General features: G+C 39.4%; 1 long non-coding RNA gene across 1 annotated transcript in view; it reads left to right on the top strand.

Annotated features, from left to right (window-relative positions):
• LOC147578969 (uncharacterized) overlaps positions 1-13,654 on the top strand; it is a 66,351-nt gene extending 52,697 nt beyond the window's left edge. Inside the window, exon 3 of the long non-coding RNA XR_015253097.1 lies at positions 12,855-13,654. This is a non-coding gene — a long non-coding RNA (uncharacterized LOC147578969). The remainder of the gene's footprint in view (positions 1-12,854) is intronic.
• Positions 13,655-17,560: the final 3,906 nt, after the last annotated feature.

The raw sequence follows: 17,560 nt of genomic DNA on the forward strand, positions 1-17,560 counted from the left end.
GGAGATGGACAACAAGATGGATGTTTTCATGCTTGCTAACACAACATTCATTCTGCAGCCCATCAATCAAGGAGTAATTTCAACTTTCAAGTCTTACTCTTTAAGAGACACATTTTGTAAGGCAATAGCTGCTATCAATAGTGATTCCTCTGATGGATGTGGGCAAAATAAATTGAAAATATGGAAAGGATTCACCATTGGAGATGCCATTAAAAACATCTGTGATTCTGGGAAGAGATCAAAATTATCAGCATTAATAGGAGTTTGGAAGAAGTTGGTTCTAACCCTCATGGATGACCTCGAGGGATTCAAGACTTCAGTGGAGAAAGTAACTGCAAAAATGTGGTGGAAACAGCAAGAGAACTACAATTATAAGTGGAGCATGAAGATGTGATTGAATTGCTAAAATCTCATGGTAAAACTTTAATGGATGAAGAGTTGCTTATTATGAATGAGCAAAGTGGTTTCTTGAGATAGTATCTACTCCTGGTGGAGATGGTGTAAAGAGTATTGACAACTAAGGATTTAGAATATCATATAAACTTAGTTAAAGAAACAATGGCAGGGTTTGAGAGGACTGACTCCAATTTTGAAATAAGTTCTACTGTGGGTAAAATGCTATCAAACAGCATCACACGCTACAGAGAAATAACTGATGAAAGGAGGAGTCAATCAATGCAACAAACTTAACTGTTGTCTAATTTTAAGAAATTGACACAGCCACCCCAACTTTCTACAACCACCACGCTGATCAGTTAGTAACTATCAACACTGAGGCAAGATCCTCTACCAGCAAAATTATGACTCACTGAAAGTTCAGAGGATGCTTAGCATTTTTAGCAATAAAGTATTTTCTAACGAAGGTATGTGCTTTCTTTTTAGACATAATGATATTAAATACTTAATAGACTACAGTGTAGTATGAACATAACTTTTATATGCACTGGGAAACCAAAAAATTCATTTGACTCACTTCATTGGGATATTCATTTTACTGCGGAGGTTTGGAACTGAACCCACAATATCTCTGAAATATGCCTATACAGACCAAGTGGGCTTACTACATTCTAGAAAAAAATGAAGAAGTGATATTACATTTTAAAGTCTTTTTTTAATGTTTACTTATTTATTTTTTGAGAGAGAAAAAGAAAGAGAGAGCAAGTGGGGGAGAGGCAGAAAGAGGAGAGAGAGAGAATCCCAAGCAGGCTCCATGCTTAGCGCAGAGCCTGACGCAGGGCTTGATCTCACGACTGCAAGATCACTACCTGAGCTGATATCAAGAGTCAGATACTTAACTGACTGAGCCACCAAGGCTTCCTTGATATTATGTTTTAGAATAAAAAGTTTAATTACAATAATAAAGAAAAAAATCACATTAGCCACCAGATAGAAAAAAAAAAGAAAAAGGTGATCCACAAGGGAAAAATATTGGGCTGGCTTCAGACTTCTCTTTATGGCAAAGGTCAGATGACTACAGATGAATAGCTACAGACTTTGAACAGAAAAAGTTACTACCTTAAATATTTTCTATTCCACTGACTTGTTATCCATGTCTGAAGCAAAGTTAAAAACATTCTCAGAAATGGAAGAAATCTAAAGCTACACTGAAGATACATTCCTATGAAGAAAGATGAATTAAAAATAGGAACCTAGAAATCAGGTAATCATGTATAAGAAGACTTTGGTGAGCATTCCAGAGTTAAAAAGTAAAGCTTAAATAATTGCAATTTCTTTTCAGGTCAAATGGCATTGAGCACAGTCATTTAATTTCTTCCTCCCTACTTCCCCAATGAAACCAGGGGACATCCTTTATCAGTAAGCCCTGGAAGGGAAGAATAGCATTCATAAGGCAAAACTTTAAAAACATTCTCAGGCTCGGAGGAAGATGGCGGCGTAGGAGGACGCTGGGCTCACCGCGCGTCCTGCTGATCACTTAGATTCCACCTACACCTGCCTAAATAACCCAGAAAACCACCAGAGGATTAGCAGAACGGAGTCGCCGGAGCCAAGCGCAGACGAGAGGCCCACGGAAGAGGGTAGGAAGGGCGGCGAGGCGGTGCGCGCTCCACGGACTGGCGGGAGGGAGCCGGGGCGGAGGGGCGGCTCGCCGGCCAAGCAGAGCCCCCGAGTCTGGCTTGCAAAAAGCGGAGGGGCCTGACGGACTGTGTTCCGACAGCAAGCGCGACTTAGCGTCTGGGAAGTCATAAGTTAACAGCTCTGCTCAGGAAGCGGGAAGGCTGGAGGACAAAGGGAAGGAGAGCTGCTGAGCCCCCGGACGACAGAGCTCAGTTTGGTGGGGAACAAAGGTGCGCGCCAGCGCCATCTTCCCCGCCCATCCCCCAGCCAAAATCCCAAAGAGAACCAGTTCCTGCCAGGGAACTTGCTCGCTCCGCGCAAACACCCAACTCTGCGCTTCTGCGGAGCCAAACCTCCGGCAGCGGATCTGACTCCCTCCTGCTGCCACAGGGCCCCTCCTGAAGTGGATCACCTAAGGAGAAGCAAGCTAAGCCTGCCCCTCCTGCCCCTGTGCACCTTGCCTACCCACCCCAGCTAAGACGCCAGATCCCCAGCATCACAAGCCTGGCAGTGTGCAAGTAGCCCAGACAGACCACCCCACCCCACAGTGAATCCTGCCCCTAGGAGAGGGGAAGAGAAGGCACGCACCAGTCTGACTGTGGCCCCAGCGGTGGGCTGGGGGCAGACATCAGGTCTGACTGCGGCTCCGCCCACCAACTCCAGTTATACACCACAGCACAGGGGAAGTGCCCTGCAGGTCCTCACCACGCCAGGGACTATCCAAAATGACCAAGCGGAAGAATTCCCCTCAGAAGAATCTCCAGGAAATAACAACAGCTAATGAGCTGATCAAAAAGGATTTAAATAATATAACAGAAAGTGAATTTAGAATAATAGTCATAAAATTAATCGCTGGGCTTGAAAACAGTATAGCTGACAGCAGAGAATCTCTTGCTACAGAGATCAAGGGACTAAGGAACAGTCACGAGGAGCTGAAAAACGCTTTAAACGAAATGCATAACAAAATGGAAACCACCACGGCTCGGATTGAAGAGGCAGAGGAGAGAATAGGTGAACTAGAAGATAAAGTTATGGAAAAAGAGGAAGCTGAGAAAAAGAGGGATAAAAAAATCCAGGAATATGAGGGGAAAATTAGAGAACTAAGTGATACACTAAAAAGAAATAATATACGCATCATTGGTATCCCAGAGGAGGAAGAGAGAGGGAAAGGTGCTGAAGGGGTACTTGAAGAAATAATAGCTGAGAACTTCCCTGAACTGGGGAAGGAAAAAGGCATTGAAATCCAAGAGGCACAGAGAACTCCCTTCAGACGTAACTTGAATCGATCTTCTGCACGGCATATCATAGTGAAACTGGCAAAATACAAGGATAAAGAGAAAATTCTGAAAGCAGCAAGGGGTAAACGTGCCCTCACATATAAAGGGAGACCTATAAGACTTGTGACTGATCTCTCTTTTGAAACTTGGCAGGCCAGAAAGAATTGGCACGAGATTTTCAGTGTGCTAGACAGAAAAAATATGCAGCCGAGAATCCTTTATCCAGCAAGTCTGTCATTTAGAATAGAAGGAGAGATAAAGGTCTTCCCAAACAAACAAAAACTGAAGGAATTTGTCACCACTAAACCAGCCCTACAAGAGATCCTAAGGGGGATCCTGTGAGACAAAGTACCAGAGACATCACTACAAGCATAAAACATACAGACATCACAATGACTCTAAACCCATATCTTTCTATAATAACACTGAATGTAAATGGACTAAATGCGCCAACCAAAAGACTTAGGGTATCAGAATGGATAAAAAAACAAGACCCATCTATTTGCTGTCTACAAGAGACTCATTTTAGACCTGAGGACACCTTTAGATTGAGAGTGAGGGGATGGAGAACTATTTATCATGCTACTGGAAGCCAAAAGAAAGCTGGAGTAGCCATCCTTATATCAGACAAACTAGACTTTAAATTAAAGGCTGTAACAAGAGATGAAGAAGGACATTATATAATAGTGACAGGGTCTATCCATCAGGAAGAGCTAACAATTATAAATGTCTATGCGCCGAATACCGGAGCGCCCAAATATATAAAACAATTACTCATAAACACAAGCAACCTTATTGATAAGAATGTGGTAATTGCAGGGGACTTTAACACCCCACTTACAGAAATGGATAGATCATCTAGACACACGATCAATAAAGAAACAAGGGCCCTGAATGAGACATTGGATCAGATGGACTTGACAGATATATTTAGAACTCTGCATCCCAAAGCAACAGAATATACTTTCTTCTCGAGTGCACATGGAACATTCTCCAAGATAGATCATATACTGGGTCACAAAACAGCCCTTCATAAGTTTACAAGAATTGAAATCATACCATGCATACTTTCAGACCACAACGCTATGAAGCTTGAAATCAACCACAGAAAAAAGTCTGGAAAACCTCCAAAAGCATGGAGGTTAAAGAACACCCTACTAACGAATGAGTGGGTCAACCAGGCAATTAGAGAAGAAATTAAAAAATATATGGAAACAAACGAAAATGAAAATACAACAATCCAAACGCTTTGGGACGCAGCGAAGGCAGTCCTGAGAGGAAAATACATTGCAATCCAGGCCTATCTCAAGAAACAAGAAAAATCCCAAATACAAAATCTAACAGCACACCTAAAGGAAATAGAAGCAGAACAGCAAAGGCAGCCTAAACCCAGCAGAAGAAGAGAAATAATAAAGATCAGAGCAGAAATAAACAATATAGAATCTAAAAAAACTGTAGAGCAGATCAACGAAACCAAGAGTTGGTTTTTTGAAAAAATAAACAAAATTGACAAACCTCTAGCCAGGCTTCTCAAAAAGAAAAGGGAGATGACCCAAATAGATAAAATCATGAATGAAAATGGAATTATTACAACCAATCCCTCAGAGATACAAACAATTATCAGGGAATACTATGAAAAATTATATGCCAACAAATTGGACAACCTAGAAGAAATGGACAAATTCCTGAACACCCACACTCTTCCAAAACTCAATCAGGAGGAAATAGAAAGCTTGAACAGACCCATCACCAGCGAAGAAATTGAATCGGTTATCAAAAATCTCCCAACAAATAAGAGTCCAGGACCAGATGGCTTCCCAGGGGAGTTCTACCAGACGTTTAAAGCAGAGATAATACCTATCCTTCTCAAGCTATTCCAAGAAATAGAAAGGGAAGGAAAACTTCCAGACTCATTCTATGAAGCCAGTATTACTTTGATTCCTAAACCAGACAGAGACCCAGTAAAAAAAGAGAACGACCGGCCAATATCCCTGATGAATATGGATGCAAAAATTCTCAATAAGATACTAGCAAATCGAATTCAACGGCATATAAAAAGAATTATTCACCATGATCAAGTGGGATTCATTCCTGGGATGCAGGGCTGGTTCAACATTCGCAAATCAATCAACGTGATACATCACATTAACAAAAAAAAAGAGAAGAACCATATGATCCTGTCAATCGATGCAGAAAAGGCCTTTGACAAAATCCAGCACCCTTTCTTAATAAAAACTCTTGAGAAAGTCGGGATAGAAGGAACATACTTAAAGATCATAAAAGCCATTTATGAAAAGCCCACAGCTAACATCATCCTCAACGGGGAAAAACTGAGAGCTTTTTCCCTGAGATCAGGAACACGACAGGGATGCCCACTCTCACCGCTGTTGTTTAACATAGTGCTGGAAGTTCTAGCATCAGCAATCAGACAACAAAAGGAAATCAAAGGCGTCAAAATTGGCAAAGATGAAGTCAAGCTTTCGCTCTTTGCAGATGACATGATATTATACATGGAAAATCCGATAGACTCCACCAAAAGTCTGCTAGAACTGATACATGAATTCAGCAAAGTTGCAGGATACAAAATCAATGTACAGAAATCAGTTGCATTCTTATACACTAACAATGAAGCAACAGAAAGACAAATAAAGAAACTGATCCCATTCACAATTGCACCAAGAAGCATAAAATACCTAGGAATCAATCTAACCAAAGATGTAAAGGATCTGTATGCTGAAAACTATAGAAAGCTTATGAAGGTAATTGAAGAAGATTTAAAGAAATGGAAAGACATTCCCTGCTCATGGATTGGAAGAATAAATATTGTCAAAATGTCAATACTACCCAAAGCTATCTACACATTCAATGCAATCCCAATCAAAATTGCACCAGCATTCTTCTCGAAGCTAGAACAAGCAATCCTAAAATTCATATGGAACCACAAAAGGCCCCGAATAGCCAAAGTAATTTTGAAGAAGAAGACCAAAGCAGGAGGCATCACAATCCCAGACTTTAGCCTCTACTACAAAGCTGTCATCATCAAGACAGCATGGTATTGGCACCAAAACAGACACGTAGACCAATGGAATAGAATAGAAACCCCAGAACTAGACCCACAAACGTACGGCCAACTCATCTTTGACAAAGCAGGAAAGAACATCCAATGGAAAAAAGACAGTCTCTTCAACAAATGGTGCTGGGAGAACTGGACAGCAACATGCAGAAGGTTGAAACTAGACCACTTTCTCACACCATTCACAAAAATAAACTCCAAATGGATAAAGGACCTGAATGTGAGACAGGAAACCATCAAAACCTTAGAGGAGAAAGCAGGAAAAGACCTCTGTGACCTCAGCCGTAGCAATCTCTTACTCGACACATCCCCAAAGGCAAGGGAATTAAAAGCAAAAGTGAATTCCTGGGACCTTATGAAGATAAAAAGCTTCTGCACAGCAAAGGAAACAACCAACAAAACTAAAAGGCAACCAACGGAATGGGAAAAGATATTTGCAAATGACATATCGGACAAAGGGCTAGTATCCAAAATCTATAAAGAGCTCACCAAACTCCACACCCGAAAAGCAAATAACCCAGTGAAGAAATGGGCAGAAAACATGAATAGACACTTCTCTAAAGAAGACATCCGGATGGCCAACAGGCACATGAAAAGATGTTCAGCGTCGCTCCTTATCAGGGAAATACAAATCAAAACCACACTCAGATATCACCTCACGCCAGTCAGAGTGGCCAAAATGAACAAATCAGGAGACTATAGATGCTGGAGAGGATGTGGAGAAACGGGAACCCTCTTGCACTGTTGGTGGGAATGCAAATTGGTGCAGCCGCTCTGGAAAGCAGTGTGGAGGTTCCTCAGAAAATTAAAAATAGACCTACCCTATGACCCAGCAATAGCACTGCTAGGAATTTATCCAAGGGACACAGGAGTACTGATGCATAGGGGTACTTGTACCCCAATGTTCATAGCAGCACTCTCAACAATAGCCAAATTATGGAAAGAGCCTAAATGTCCATCAACTGATGAATGGATAAAGAAATTGTGGTTTATATACACAATGGAGTACTACGTGGCAATGAGAAAAAATGAAATATGGCCTTTTGTAGCAACGTGGATGGAACTGGAGAGTGTGATGCTAAGTGAAATAAGCCATACAGAGAAAGACAGATACCATATGGTTTCACTCTTATGTGGATCCTGAGATACTTAAGAGAAACCCATGGGGGAGGGGAACAAAAAAAAAAAAAAAAAGAGGTTAGAGTGGGAGAGAGCCAAAGCATAAGAGACTGTTGAGAACTGAGAACAAACTAAGGGTTGATGGGGGGTGGGAGGGAGGAGAGGGTGGGTGATGGGTACTGAGGAGGGCACCTTTTGGGATGAGCACTGGGTGTTGTATGGAAACCAATTTGACAATAAATTTCATATATAAATAAAAAAAAAAAAAAAAAAAAAAAAAAAAAAAAAAAAAAAAAGAAGTATGTTACAAATATTAATAGGGGTAGTAAAATGTACACACTGTGATACAAAAATAAATACACCTGACAGAAGAAAAAAAAAAAGCAAAAGTGAATTACTGGGACCTTATGAAGATAAAAAGCTTCTGCACAGCAAAGGAAACAACCAACAAAACTAAAAGGCAACCAACGGAATGGGAAAAGATATTTGCAAATGACATATCGGACAAAGGGCTAGTATCCAAAATCTATAAAGAGCTCACCAAACTCCACACCCGAAAAGCAAATAACCCAGTGAAGAAATGGGCAGAAAACATGAATAGACACTTCTCTAAAGAAGACATCCGGATGGCCAACAGGCACATGAAAAGATGTTCAGCGTCGCTCCTTATCAGAGAAATACAAATCAAAACCACACTCAGATATCACCTCACGCCAGTCAGAGTGGCCAAAATGAACAAATCAGGAGACTATAGATGCTGGAGAGGATGTGGAGAAACGGGAACCCTCTTGCACTGTTGGTGGGAATGCAAATTGGTGCAGCCGCTCTGGAAAGCAGTGTGGAGGTTCCTCAGAAAATTAAAAATAGACCTACCCTATGACCCAGCAATAGCACTGCTAGGAATTTATCCAAGGGACACAGGAGTACTGATGCATAGGGGCACTTGTACCCCAATGTTCATAGCAGCACTCTCAACAATAGCCAAATTATGGAAAGAGCCTAAATGTCCATCAACTGATGAATGGATAAAGAAATTGTGGTTTATATACACAATGGAGTACTACGTGGCAATGAGAAAAAATGAAATATGGCCTTTTGTAGCAACGTGGATGGAACTGGAGAGTGTGATGCTAAGTGAAATAAGCCATACAGAGAAAGACAGATACCATATGGTTTCACTCTTATGTGGATCCTGAGAAACTTAAGAGAAACCCATGGGGGAGGGGAACAAAAAAAAAAAAAAAAAAAGAGGTTAGAGTGGGAGAGAGCCAAAGCATAAGAGACTGTTGAGAACTGAGAACAAACTAAGGGTTGATGGGGGGTGGGAGGGAGGAGAGGGTGGGTGATGGGTACTGAGGAGGGCACCTTTTGGGATGAGCACTGGGTGTTGTATGGAAACCAATTTGACAATAAATTTCATATATAAATAAAAAAAAAATAAAAAAAAAAAAATAAATCAAAAAAAAAAAAAAATAAATAAATAAATAAAAACATTCTCATCTAATAAAGATAAAGATATTGAGAGAAGGTCCAGAATGTGTTCCATTCACACAGCCCCTACCTAAGAAAGAGCAGCAAACCCAGGATGTAAGTGAAGGAAGCCCCAGCTGAAGCTTATTGACATTCCTAAGCTGGAGGCCTGGGCTGGATTTAGGACAACCTTGAGCCAAATGCACTCCATTTCATCCCTCATGAGCATTAACACTGGAAAGAATGTGGCCCCAGGATCCATTTAACAACAAAAGCAGAAAGCTGACACAGTGTCAGAGATCTGGTGGGCTGGATACTGGTTGTAAGTATCAAGTCATAGCTTGATCCAGACATGGTGCATGTAGAAAACTGGTCTCTGTTTCTAGGTTTCACCAAACCTAGAGAACAAAGATCCTCTACTGGTATCTATCTATCTATCTATCTATCTATCTATCTATCTATCTATTCAACAAATATTTATTACCAACCAACTAGGAAATTAAATAGCCTGATCCTTGTGCTCCAAAGCTTAGTCTATAGGGAACATGAGACAAATAAATAGGTGATGGCAATGATAGATAAATAGGTGAAAAACATGGAGCCAGCAGATAATCCACATAGGCATCCAGATCAGATTTCCACAATTGGGAAAGACTTACTAAAGGAAATTGTTTGCATGTGAAAAATTAGTTGCAATACATGAAAGATCTGGAGTCAGGGCAAGGGGGGAAGTATGTAAGAGAGCACTTCAAGCAGAGAAAGCAGCAAGGTTAAGCCAAGAACCAAGAGAACATGATGCAGTTAGGACTTGAAAAACAGGCAAGCAGGGCCCCAAGTCATAGAGAACCTTGTGACTCATGCTTAAAACTCTGAACTTCAACCCAAGAACAATCAAAGAGTACTGAAGGATTTTTAAGCAGTGGAATATGATCCAATTTCCATTGTGAAAGATGATTTTGAAAAGACAAAATGAAGAGGGAAAAAAAAGAAAGAATGGAGGCCACAAGATTAATAACAGGGTGAGAAGGTGGTATAACAATTCAGGGGATTCAAGATCATGACTGACCTAGACAGCTGGCTGTAGACTTGAAAAGTACATCATATTTGAGAGATATCAAGGAAACTGAAACAACAGGACATGGGGATTAATTGTATATTAGTTATCTATTGCTGTATAACAAATTACCACCAATCTAGTACAAACACATTTTTTATCTCAGTTTCAATGGTTCAGGAATCCAGGCATGTCTTCTGCTTCACAGTCTCACACAAGGCTACAGTCAAAGTGTTGGCCAGGGCAAGAGTCCCATCTGAAGGTTACAACTGGACAAGAGTCTGCTTTCAAGCTCATGCAGTTTTGACAGGATTTAGTTCCTAGCAGCAGTTGGACTGAGGGTCTTTGTTCCTTGCAATACAGAACATTCCTCTGCAACATAGCAGCTTGCTTCAGTAAAGCTGGCAAGGATAGACTGTGCTGGCATGAAAGAAGCCACAATATATTTTTATAACCTAATCATGGAAATGACATGCTATCTATTGGGTACAAGCAAGTTGCTAGGCAAGCTCATACTCAAGGGGAGGGAATTCTACAAGGACATGGATTACACAAGGACAGAATTCAAGGATAATTGGAACTATCTTTGAGTCTGACTGGCTGTGTGGATTGAGATGAATTAGAGGGTAGACAGTTGAATTACTGGGACTACTGAAGTAATGACCAGTTTTTGCTATTAAGTAATGAGATGAGTTTTGGATATTTTGAGTTTGGGGGACCTGTAGCACACCATGTTGAGTTGGGGAATACTTGCTGGGATATAGGGTTCTCATACTTGGTAGACCCATCTGAAGTAAGGGTAGGAATTGTTACTTCTCAACAGATTATCAAAAAGTTGACAGCTGATGACATGACCCAGAGAAGGTGGGTAAATAAAACTCTAAGGCATGGTGAGTGCAATACCATTAAACACAGTGGTAGAAAGTGTTTTAAGAAAGTACCTACTGAATGTGAATCTCCACACATGAGGTCTGGTCATCTGTATTTTTTTTAAAGCAACACAGGTGATTATGATGTGAAACCAGGCTTGAAAACCATTGAGATGTATTCATTAAAAAACAGACTAAACATATACAGATGACCTTTGAACAAAACAGGTTTGGATTTCACTGGTCCACTTACATACAGATTTTTTTTTCATTAAATACAATACAGCACTATAAATGTATTTTCTTTTCCCCATGATTTGCCTAATAACATTTCCTTTTCTCTAGCTTACTTTATTGTAAGGATACAGGATATAATACATATGTACAAAATATGTGTCAAATGTTTATGTTATCAGTAAGGCTTCTAGTCAACAGTAAGGTATTAGTAGTTAAGTTTCTGAAGATTCAAAGTTATATGTAGATTTTCAACTGTGTAGGGGGTCAGCAGCCCTAAGCCCTTCATTGTTCAAGAATCAACTGTACATACCTAAACTTTAATAGTGGTTATCTCCAGGAGGTAGGATTATAAGTAATCTTTATTTTCTCCTTTCTGCTTGCCTGTATTTTCTATCCTCAACATACTTCTTTTATAAAAAGGAAATCAAGTTTCTCTTTTTTAAAAACAATTCTACCACAAACAAATATGGTTTATCTAAGAAGTACAATAAAGGAAATTTTATTAATATAATACATCATACTGAAGGGGTTCAGAACAAGCTTTCCCAAAATGTGTTACTTTGGCACATAGATTACTTTGAGCTGAAGTCAATCAAGGCTCAAAGACTCAGAAAGAGATTTTACCTCCCTTCAACTTCTTAGAAGAATTTAGATAGAGGGCCTGGTCCAGAAAGAAAACCATTACCACAGATAACTACAAAGAATATATGCTAGATGTGGTCAACTGTAGGGAGTTTGGCAGGGCTCGGAGATCAAATTCCTCTCTGTGTCCCACTGTGTCTGTATTGCATGGCAAAAATTTGCTACCAAATATTTTCTCTTCTCATCTTTCTGTAAATTGCCTTCCTCCCCTTTGAAGCCTCAGATCCCTACCTGCTTCTCCAGCACATGATGACATACAAGCCTCAACTGCTTGACCATATGTGGGTCTCATATTCTTAGGTGGCTCCCATACATACATAACTAAATTTGTTTTTCTCTTGTTAATCTATGTCAATTTAATTAATAGGCTAGCCAAAAGAACCTAGAATGGTGGAGGAAATATTTTTCCTTCCCAAAAAATATTAATAGAGCAAAAAGCATACAGGAAATTCATAACATACGCATTTTTCACCTGTGCAAAGATTTGTATTTTCATGATAACCCTTGAGGGTCATAATGCTATCATTGAAATAGGAATTGTTATATACTTTGGGTTGATATATAAATTAGTACACCCTTCCTAAAGAGTAACTTGGTGGTGAGTATCAAGACCCACAAAATTATTTATACTGTTAGATTTAACTTTACTTCCAGGAACTTATCCTAAGCAAATAATCAGATAAGGACAGAGATTTACATATACAATGAATTCATAGCCATATTATTGATGACAATGAAAAATTACACTGTCAGATAATTGGAAATAGTTAATGGTTCATATACATGCCACTCTAATGTCCTTTAACTTCATCCAGGTGAATACAAACATGTCGTGTTTACTGTATTTATTATAATATGATAACACTATATACTATAATACTATATGCTACAATATTATATACTGTAATACTATGTAAGTGGTATATACTATCTCATGTTTACCATAAACTAGCCTATAAAGCTTCGCTGGCTTCATTATTACTAAGTCTAGACTTTTCCAGGAATCACTCTCCCAATTGTCCTCTCTTTGATTCTAGGATGGACAGAAGAGGAGAACTGGAAGGAAGATGGCCATGGAAATGAGCCCCACAGCCCCTCTCCTCCTCACCTCACTCTCCTTATCTCCATCCAGAGCTTTCCTACAGCTATCCTCACCTCTGCCAGCCTCTTGAGAAAGGCCAACTTCTAGCATTCATCTCTGGCCAAGAAAACAGTTCCTTCTACTTCCCATAAAAAGCTATTTAAGGGTTTTCCCACAGAATAGTTCACAGGCCCCAGAGACACAATTCTTCCCTATACACCACAATATGCCAGCATGAGTGGCTTGGGTTAGGGACCATCAAGGTATTTATACCTGGAGCCATGCTCTCTCTGACATTCCAGCCACTGTATTCTGGATAATCTCCAGATGTCTTCCCTCTGGGTGATTTTACTTAAGTCCCTCCTGTGCCTCCCTCCAGTATGGCTTCCTTTAGGAATCCAATCCATTCCACAGCCCAACTCCATTGATGAGCCTCATTCTGCTTTCCTCCCAGAAACAACTCAAGGATGTGGCTGGGAATCTTTTTCACTGGCTCTAATGGCCCATGACAATTAAGTTCCCTCTGCCCCTCTGTGTCTTCTGTCACTGATGGAGGTTGGCCTTCTCAGAGCATACAGAGAACGTAGATGAGCAATACTCCCTTTCTCCACAAGCCAGACATATCTTTCTACTGCCTTTTGAATCAGATTTTTAAAAATGAGTTTTTCTATTTTGTATTAAATACACCACATGCATATGTGTACATCTCTAAGTAACAAAAAAAAAAAAAAATTTATCATAAGTAGCTTTTCTGGGATATAGAACAACCCAAACCTCTATTACATTCCCTTAAGAACAAATAACCAATAGAATATGTATTCATCCATTTAACAAATGGATGAATAATTTTTTGACTTACAATGTAGATATTGCAAGCACTACTAAAATGAATAAAAGATTGGTCCCTACTCACAAGTACAAAAGAAAAAGGTGAACAAAAATAACTGTGATATAATACAATATGAATTAAGTGTGATGAGACTAGTACAAATAGTGAAATCTGATAGTTTACTGAAAGAAAAAGAACTCCAAAAGAATGATCAAAAAAAATTCCTGGGGGTGGGCCAGCATTAAAATAAATGTAAACAGAATGTTTTCAAGAGTAGACTGAGGGGAGGCTGGGCTTTAATTTTTTTTGTTTTTGTTTATTTTTTTTAAAGCAACCAAAAGGCTTATACGCTGTATTTTGTAAAAATTTAGTTCTGGGTTTTATTAGTTGGGACTCCTTTGGTTGCAAATTTTACAAATCCAACTTGAATATTTTGGTTTAGAGTAAAACAGAAATTTATTGGGTTTTTTTTTTTTTTTTTTTTTTTTTTTGGAAGAATACTGGAGACACCTCAGGTGATCACAGAAAGGGTTAAGGACAGGGGCGCCTGGGTGGCGCAGTCGGTCCGACTTCAGCCAGGTCACGATCTCGCGGTCCGTGAGTTCGAGCCCCGCGTCAGGCTCTGGGCTGATGGCTCAGAGCCTGGAGCCTGTTTCCGATTCTGTGTCTCCCTCTCTCTCTGCCCCTCCCCCATTCATGCTCTGTCTCTCTCTGTCCCAAAAATAAATAAACGTTGAAAAAAAAAATTAAAAAAAAAAAAAAAGAAAGGGTTAAGGACAAAGGTCTATTATGACTGGTCCAGTTTTTAATCAAGTAACATCCCTGGACCAATCAATAGAAGCTGAACCTGCATACATGTTTTACAAAAATGGCAGCTTATAGACAGAAGGTTGAAATAAAGGAAACACCATTTACAAAAAGACAGATAAAACCATTAAGTCCTGCATGCTCAACTGTGTAAACTTTTAGTTCTCTTTTTTTTAATGTGTATTTATTTTTGAGAGAGAGAGAGAGAGAGGCAGAGAGCGAGTGGGGGAAGGGCACAGAGAGGGGGAGAAACAGAATCTGAAGCAGCCTCTGAGCTGTCAGCACAGACCCCTATGAGAGGTTCGAACTTACAAATTGCAAGATCATGACCTGAGTTGAAGTCGGACACTTAATCAACTGAGCCACCCTGGCGCCCCAAGTTTTTTATCTTACAAGTAAGGCTCCTCTTTGAGAATTATTCAACATCATATACAGATAATGGCTGGTCTCCCTGTTTCTATTTCAGATTTACATATACTACAAAAATCAACATGTGCTGTAAGGAAGGAAAAGGAACACCTCTAGACATTGCTGAAAGTACAAAGAAATCCTAGGTATAAATTCCTCAAGATCACCAAAAATATAGGCTTTGATGTGGTCTATTTACTGCAACAACATTTAAAACAAATAGATACTCCCACCTCCTTTAATTTCTCTAGTTCTATAATCAGGTCATGAAAAATGCAAGTCAAGTTTCACACTGGCCTCTTCACTGGATGTCTGAACAAGTTAAACAAAATTTTATTTAACATCCATTTCACCCAGTTAAAGCTCAAGACAACTGCTCTGGCTCCTAGTGTTTTGCTGTTCCCAGATTAGGATCTCATATAACTAAGATGCTCAGTGAGAAAGACTGATTAGCCTGGGGTCTTCTAACCCTCAGAAAATGTTATGCCTATTGATATTCACTTTTCTAAAGTAAGGGGGACATTAAAAAGTATGCCTATTAGGGAACAGCAGGCTTTGCTCTGATGAATACCAGCAGCACATGGTATAGGAATATTCATGGTCATTACTAGCACTCCCTTGAGTTTTCCTGAGATAATTAAAGGGCTGGAGGCTCAGCACACAGCACCACAAACAACTCTCAGATTGTTCCCTCTGCCCTCCAAGTAGAGTTATCAGATTCAGCCAATGAAAGTACAGGACATCCAGTTAAAGCTGAATTTTAGATAAATGAGTAATTTTTTTTTCAGTAGAATTATATCCCATGCAATATTTGAGATATACTTCTACTAAAAATGTAATCGTTCTCTGAATTTCAAATTTAGGCTGGGAATTCTGTATTTCACCCCACAAGCCTATCCTCCAAGGTCTCTTTGGTATTGCCTTTAGTCCTGTTCCCCAAAAGGTTTTAACACAAACAGCTTCTAAAAGTTAAATTTCACGAAACTTTTTATCCAAATCCCAGAAGCTTTTTACTCCTACTATTCTGTGGTCACCAAACTGAATTCAGAAGCCCAAGGGATGAGAAAAAAGAGGCAAAGCAAAAACAAATAAATACATTTATTTTCTCTTTCAAATAATTCTTTTTCCCCCTGGGCCACTCAATCCCCAAAATAAAGTACTAACCAATGTTGTTAGTACATTTCCCAGTGTTAGTATTGCCAATGATTCCTTGGGTTAGACCTATTTAACAGTACATTTTACAGTATGATGGAAGCCTTCCATAGAAGCATGCTATTGTTACTTCCTAAAATACTTGATGGAGCATGCTGGCAACACCAAGTACATCCTTACCAGGATGCATGAGGCCCAATGCAGAGAGATGCTCCTGCTATAGCAGCTCCCTGTCCATATATCACAGGCATGTGCACATCCTTACAATAGGCCTGCCACAGGGAAAGAAGGAGACCATACATCACCTCTCAACATCAAGAATTTATATTTAAACCTACCCTTGCAATGTCAGGTCTGGGAGGTCCTTGCATTAAACCCAAATCATAAAATACTTGAAGAAAGAACATGAAAACCATAACTCTTCCTTCAATTCAACATCTCTACTGTCACTTCTGTTTGAGAATTTTAACTAGTTTTTGTTGAAGGAAGGGTATGTGTGGGAAGTAAGAGGGTTACAGTTAACCAAGAAAAATAATATAATTCTAGAATGGGCGGTAGGGACAAAAGCATCTCATCAGTGACCTTAGCAAACAGAGTTTAAAAATAAATCCCCAGGTCCCATTTGTTAGGTGGCCACAAATCTAATTATTGGGACCCCAAAAAAATGATTCTGAAGCCTTATAAATAAAAGGAATGAATGAGATATTTATTCTGCCCTTTCTGTACTTTATGGTGTATTTTATGTGTTTCAGGGTAATCAAATAGTCAATGAAGGAATTTCTTTTTTTGGAAATTTTCTTCTAATAAATGCAGAAGGAATGAGAGAACTAGAAAGTCACCTTTTCCAAGCACTTAAGTGAAATAACAGATCTAGACAACAATCATCAAGGGACAGAAACTTCATAACGGAGGAATGAGACTGATACACCTGTCCCCACTCACAGATCTTAGCATCACCTCAAGTGGGACAACCAGAACTTATGGCTTCATGATATGAAGCAACAGGAAGCAAGAGCACTACCCAGGAAAAAGTCTTGCCTAAAGACTGGACTTGAATCTAACTGAACCTCAGGATCATTATATCATCCTCTCTACATTTATGTGTATGTTCAATTTTATATTAATAAAAAGTGTTCAAAATGTTCTTGGAACCTTTGCTTTTGACCTCTGTTTTAAACCCTTCTAAGATGCCTTATTAGCTCCCTTCACCACCCTGAGCACAGCTGAATCTTCCTTTGATGACAGAGGTTAGCATTTCATGCTTATTACAATAAACTTCAAGTAGGAGTTTCCATAGCTACTGATTTAAATCATGTAAAGGAGACTGAACCAAATCTATACTGATCCCAGAATACTTTTTCAATTGTAAATGGCTTTCAAGATGTTTAATGTACTACATATTGCCACCATATATTTTCTTGACGTTGACCTTTTTCTAATAAAAAGTATAAAAATATTCAAAACCA

Source organism: Puma concolor, chromosome B4, assembly GCF_028749965.1.
Source record: "Puma concolor isolate L17-30 chromosome B4, mPumCon1.1.hap2, whole genome shotgun sequence".
Lineage (NCBI taxonomy): Eukaryota > Metazoa > Chordata > Mammalia > Carnivora > Felidae > Puma > Puma concolor.